Source organism: Zootoca vivipara, chromosome 8 (genome assembly GCF_965207765.1).
Source record: "Zootoca vivipara chromosome 8, rZooViv2.hap1.1, whole genome shotgun sequence".
Taxonomy (NCBI): Eukaryota; Metazoa; Chordata; class Lepidosauria; order Squamata; family Lacertidae; genus Zootoca; species Zootoca vivipara.
Genome location: NC_142591.1, coordinates 23834429 through 23840748, shown reverse-complemented (window position 1 = coordinate 23840748; position 6320 = coordinate 23834429).

Here is a 6320-nt window from a genome sequence, read left to right as displayed (position 1 = left end):
CAGGAGCTGGGACAGAGCAGCAGGAGCTCACCCCGTCGTGGGGATTCGAACCACTGACCATAGCTGCCAAGTATCCCGTTTTCGCCGGGAAACCCCATTTTTTCCTACCGTTTCCTGGCGGTCTCCCGTATAGGTTATTATCCCGTTATTCTCCCTTAAATCTGCTTCTGCCGACGGCCATTTTTCTGGTGCCACTTTGCCCTTCTATGGGCACCAGAAAATGGCGGCGCCGGAAGTCGCTTTTACGCGTTTCCGGTCATGCATAGAAGTGACTTCCGGTGCTGGCACCACCATTTTCTGGTGCCCATAGAAGGGCAAAGCGCCACCGGAAGTTGCGTCTACGCAACTTCCGGTGTCACGGGCTGCCGATCCCGGATTTTTCCATCCAGGACTTGGCAGGTATGCCACTGACCTTCTGAACAGCAAGTCCAAGAGGCTCAGTGGTTTAGACCACTGTGCCACCCGCTCCCTAATAATAATAATAGTTGCTATTATTATTATTATTTTCTATTTTGAACCCCGCCCGGCCCATCTGACTGGGTTGCCCCAGCTACTCTGGGCAGCTTCCAGCATATACAGAAACATAATAGAACACCAAACATCAAAAACTTCCCTATTACAGGGGATGCCACTTGCTGCAAACCATGGAAGGAGAGTGTGCTCTTGTTGTGCTCAGGTCCTGCTACTGGCCTTCCCTTGGGCATCTGGTTGGCCACTGTGAGAACAGGATGGCAGGGTAGATGGTCCATTGGCTCAATCCAACAGGCTTATCCCTATGTTTTTGTGCTTCTCTTGAACTGGCACATCCAATTTGCCTCCAGACCACGATCCCCAGCAGCATCTCTGTGCCATTCCCAGAATAATGTGCATATCCTAGTACAGTACAGACTCATCACAGAAACCCTGATGAAAGTTGCCCCAGTAGGCAGCCACTAAGTAGCCCAGCAATACTGGTTTTTTACATGGCTTTATAATAACGAGAATTTGTTTTTGCCATGTTACCGAGAATCAGTCCCTCTTGAGAGGCCAGATGAGTTGTTCGTATAGCTCTGCTATTGTACAGAACTGCGGGGTTCTCATTTATGTGCCTTGTGTATAAGCCTGTGATTCATGCTAAACAATTTCTCCATCTATGACTCTGTGGGATAGCTGTAAACACAGCATAAGAGGCTTTTGTTTTTACCAGCAGCTACTTCCTCTGAGTGGCTATGTTATAGGATGGAGAAGGACTGGTGCAAATAAGAAATATGAGCCATCTTAACACAACAGCTCAATCACTATGAGAAATGATGGGGTTATCTTATCCCAGTCTTAATTAGAGATGAGGCCGGATCGTAAGTCTGTGGTCATTGCATGATTGGTGCTGGGAGAATGTGGAGACTGCTGAGCTCATAGTCAGAAGGCACTCAGGCAAGGGCGCTGGGCATATGTAACAGCCCCGCAACACGGTGGCTGCCCAACCCATGCAGCTGCTCTGATTTGAAGGCTGTAGCGACCCTCTTTCTGAGTCATTGTGATGACACAAATCATTTCTATCCAAATGGCCTCTACAGTAAGGCACCAGGCTATACAAACAGGGTCTCTCTTAAGAACAGCTCCTGGCCTGAGGCAGGTTGCAATTCCAAACATTCACTGTATAGATTCTTTTTTAACCTAAACAAAGTATGGTTCAAGTATTATTTACCTGGGCCATTGGAAGATTCTGCTGTGATAGTCAACTTTTAGCGGAATGAGCTATGGCGTGTTCTTCTTATTGTGTTCTTTGATGAGTGTTTTAAGAATTTTGCCTTGTACATTTTTCAGAAAGGTTGGCTTTTCATTTATTTTATCCATTTGTATTTTATAATAAGTCACTTTGAGATGATTTTTTGAAACAAAGTGACTAACAAATGTAAATAACGATGGTGATGTTACAGGCCTTCCATGTGACAGGAGTTCATACAAAGGCCACAGCATTTGAACTCTGCTACCACTGCAACTAGGATGTCTTCATCCACATTTGACCAGTCTGAGAATAGGATGCTGGACTAGATGGGCAATTGGCTCTCCTTATGTTCTTATGAATGATGGCACCACTGGAGACCTGGAAAGTATAACATCCCAAAGGCAAAGGCAGACAGTATCAAGAAAGAGCAAATATCCTAACACTGGTCAAGCAAGAAATCAAGCTTGATTTGAAAGGTTGTTTTTTTTTAGCAATCAGGCTGATTTCCTTGCAGTTCCCAACTTTAACAAGGAGAGCCACACCTATTGAATTCCTGCCTAACACCTGCAAGTTAAGACTTGCAATAGGTCTCCCCAAATTATTAGATCTAGCCAGGCAAAATGAAAGCAGAATTGAGCTAGGAGGGGGTCTTGTGTTGAGCATCTTAATTTTTATGCATTGGTGGCAGGTGGATTCAATTTTTGGATATAACACTGTTCACCTCACCATCAGAGCAGGAACCTTTACCCACCATTGTGGGTAACTCTGGATCTAGAGTTCAGGCTTTTAAATTTAACTTTCATGGATGGAAATGTGAGTCAGGAACCCAAGCTGAGAGCAGTCACACCTGGTAAAGTCCATTTTATCAATCCACCCCCCAGATGACACATCTGAAAGTAATACTACTATGTCATGGGCAGGTCCCTTTGACAATACCTGAAAGGCAATCCACCTGATCCAACTAGAATGGCAAGTGACAGGCTAAATCAAAACACTCTTTCAAAGCAGAACAATGAATGCTAAGAACGTAACCCGCTGACTTAGTGAAGAGAGAATGTCCTTCCTGGATGCTGTTGGGTGTGTGCACTGAATGCAACAAAATGCCTGATCAAGATTATCCTGTTGCATTCATTTAACATATGTAAACCATACTACCTAGATCTGACACAGCAGTGACACAATATTTCTATAAGCTAAGCCAGGCATCCCCAAACTGCGGCCCTCCAGATGTTTTGGCATATAACTCCCATGACCCCTAGCTAATAGGACCAGTGGTCAGGGATGATGGGGATTGTAGTCCAAAACATCTGGAGGGCCGAAGTTTGGGGATGCCTTAGCTAAGCTGTGGGGGGGCCCATATCTCTTTATTGAAAGACTTGTTGCACAGAGTCCTTGATCACCCAGTTTCAAAATAAAAATAAAAATATGATAGCAGTCTATTAAAATAACAAGACTGGTAAAGAGCATATCTTATGGTAAGTGATTAGTATTTGTTCTCCAGTGAATGCTTTCATACTTTTGGTTTCAGAAGCAGTAGTCCATTACTCCGCTATTTGCACATCCTGTCCTGAAGAATTTGGCCACTCATTTGTGCCAATGCTCTTTTGCAACATTTATTAGCTGCTGCTTGAGCAGATTGGTTTCCACAGTGAGTTTAAAAACCTTTAAAAAAATAATTCCAAACAATTTCCATAATAATAATAATAATAATAATAATAATAATAATAATAATAATAATAATAATTTATTATTTGTACCCCGCCCATCTGGCTGGGTTTCCCCAGCCACTCTGGGCGGTTTCCAACAAAAATTTAAAATACATTAAAATGTCACACATTAAAAACTTCCCTGAATATATATAGCTATAGCTATAGATATTCTGAATTGCAAAGAGGCAACAGAGTGTCTATGGTAGTGTGGAACCAAAGTGTAGTTTATTTAATGTTCCTCATGAACATTCCAGGACTTGACAAGAGCTCCCAGATGTGCATTCATGGATGGTTAAAGATTTAGGTATGTCACCCAGACTTTATGAGTCAGGCATCATGCCAGCCCATGGTTTGTGCTAACCATAGTTGCAAACCTGCACCATGGTTTTGAGCTTTCAAACATACCACAGTCAACCATAGCTTAGAGCTGCTTGGCTGCTTTTGTTTTTTCATCTGTCTAGCATTGAGCTTCAAAAGTCCAATAAATTCAATCTCATCTCCCTCTGAAGGTGGACCAGTGGCCATAATAACACTGCTTTGTCAGCAGTTTGTTAATTCAGGTGTAATGGCAAACCACAGTTAGCTTAAAGTGTGGCTTGCAAGCCGGTTTCAAACTGTGGTTTGATATCCTGGTTTGTCACAAACCACGTGTTCTCAGACATAAGCCCCACTGAGTTAATTGGCCGTATTCCAAGGTAAATGGGCACAGGACTGCAGTCTCAATCAGATTAGGATTAAAAGTGGTTATTATATCTGAAGGTGTGACCACCAGAGATGTCAGAAATACAGGTTTGCCACCACCCACTTCCTTCTCTTCTGCCTGTCTACAGCTTTGTTCCTCAACTCTGTGAGGTCATCATGTCACCTCCATTACAGGTTTCTGCTAGAGAGCATGGAGGAAACATGTGCTGTGGTGTTATGTTATGGGGGTGGCATCTAATGTAGTGAGGAGACGGGATTAGCTATGGAGTTGCTATTTTTAACCAGTCCGCATTTGGCATCGTGCATTGTTCTGCTCTGAACAGAAGATCCTAATAAGTGTTCCTTAAAAAAAATCTCCTATTCCACCACGAGAATACTTGAATCAATACACCATATTATCTGCCAGTGTGCATGGACGAATCAACAGACAGATAGACTGGCAGAGTGACACAAACCTAAGTTTATGTAGAACTCTCAGTTTATGTGGAAATTTTCACAGTTTAGCTACCTGAGCCTTAAAAGGATATTTGACTGAATTAGATTGAAATGCAAATGTAAACATAATTAGGCCAGAAGGCACTCCCAAATTACAAATGTCTCCCTTCTGTTTTCTCTTCAGCATTAGCTAGGAGCATGTGTATGCATCTAATTGAGAGGCTTAAAGTGGATTTAAGGTCTCATGTGTGAAAATTAGGGTTGCCAGACTCAATAGAGGACAGGACTTCTGTGCCTTTAATTGCCCTGCTCTCTTTTGAGTCTGGAAGCCTTAAAGAGAAACCAGCAGACCCTTTGCTTGGAAATTCAACAAAGGGTCTGCTGGTTTCTCTTTAAGGTTTCCAGACTCAAAAGAGAGCAGGGCAATTAAAGGCACAGAAGTCCTGTCCTCTGTTGAGTCAGGCAACCCTAGTGAAAATCTTCATCAGGGCCGACCCAAGCAGAGACAAGGATATGGGCAGATAGTTTGAGAACTCAGATGGAGTGGCAAGACTGAACCATCCTGCAGCATCTATAGGTTTAAGAGGAAGCCAATTGGTCCACTGTATCACCTGACCTCTGCTGAGCTGGCACCTGCAATACCACCTTTGGCCATCCATGGTGGTGGTGCTGAAGCATGCCTGAAAGTAAGCCCCACAGCTAGACTTCCTAGTTCAAGACCTTTGATGACATTTCATTATCCTCCCTCTCAACCACTGGTTTGTGGACAGACAAGAAGTTGCATGATTAGAATGAAATGAAATTATTTAAAATTACAATGCCTTAATATATGATGCTGATACAAGCCACAGAGATACAGTGTCAGGCAAGACAACTAGATAAACTTTAGTCTATTGATTTCAGTGGGTCTATTCTGAGTTCAGCTTAGTTTACACAATCATCAACTCACTTACCTGGTGGTAATCCCCAATGAATTCAACAGGACTTAGACAACCCAAAGTCACAACCTACAAAGGGCTTGAAAGTGGAAGGAAAAAGATTGCTTTCTTCGTGATTCGGGAAAGGGATAAATAACAGAGACGCTGCCTTGAAGGATAAAAACAATTAGGCAATGTTTGTTATGCTCCATCCATATCTCATATTCTCTCACAAACAATCCAAAAACAGTTTTGAACCTGAACGCATGCCAGAATAAAAAACTGCAAGATATTTTATCTTTGTAAACTGCTTTGAGGGTTGTTGTTTTTTAACAATCAAGCGACATATAAATCTTTATAAATCTTATGAAAATAAGGTTCTTTTTTTAAAAAAAACTTTCTTTTAAAAAGGGGTTCGTCTGGGCCAGAAGGGTTTGGAACGATGGGCAATGGGAACCTTTAGACTCTTCACGTTCTCAGACATCTTTAGAACAAAGGCTAGCCTGAAATTCTCCTCTTGCTTAAAGTTCTGACCAAACCAGATAGCCAAAGAAATGTAAGATAATATTGTCCACCCACCCAAGTGGCAAAGCGAGGTGCATTTTTTAAAAATAATAATAATCAATGAGTAGGTTGTTCTGCACAAGCTGAACAGCAAAAGGTACGATGGGCACATGTTTAAGTTTTGTAATTATAGTAATGATGTACACTGCAACTAGACTGAAATAATTCTTGTAATTACTTTGTTTATTGCTCCAGTTTCTGCATTGGAAGTCTGCTTACATCCCTAATTATGCTATGCAGACACATCCAATCATTTACGCTTGTTTTGACATGAAGCATTCAAAATGG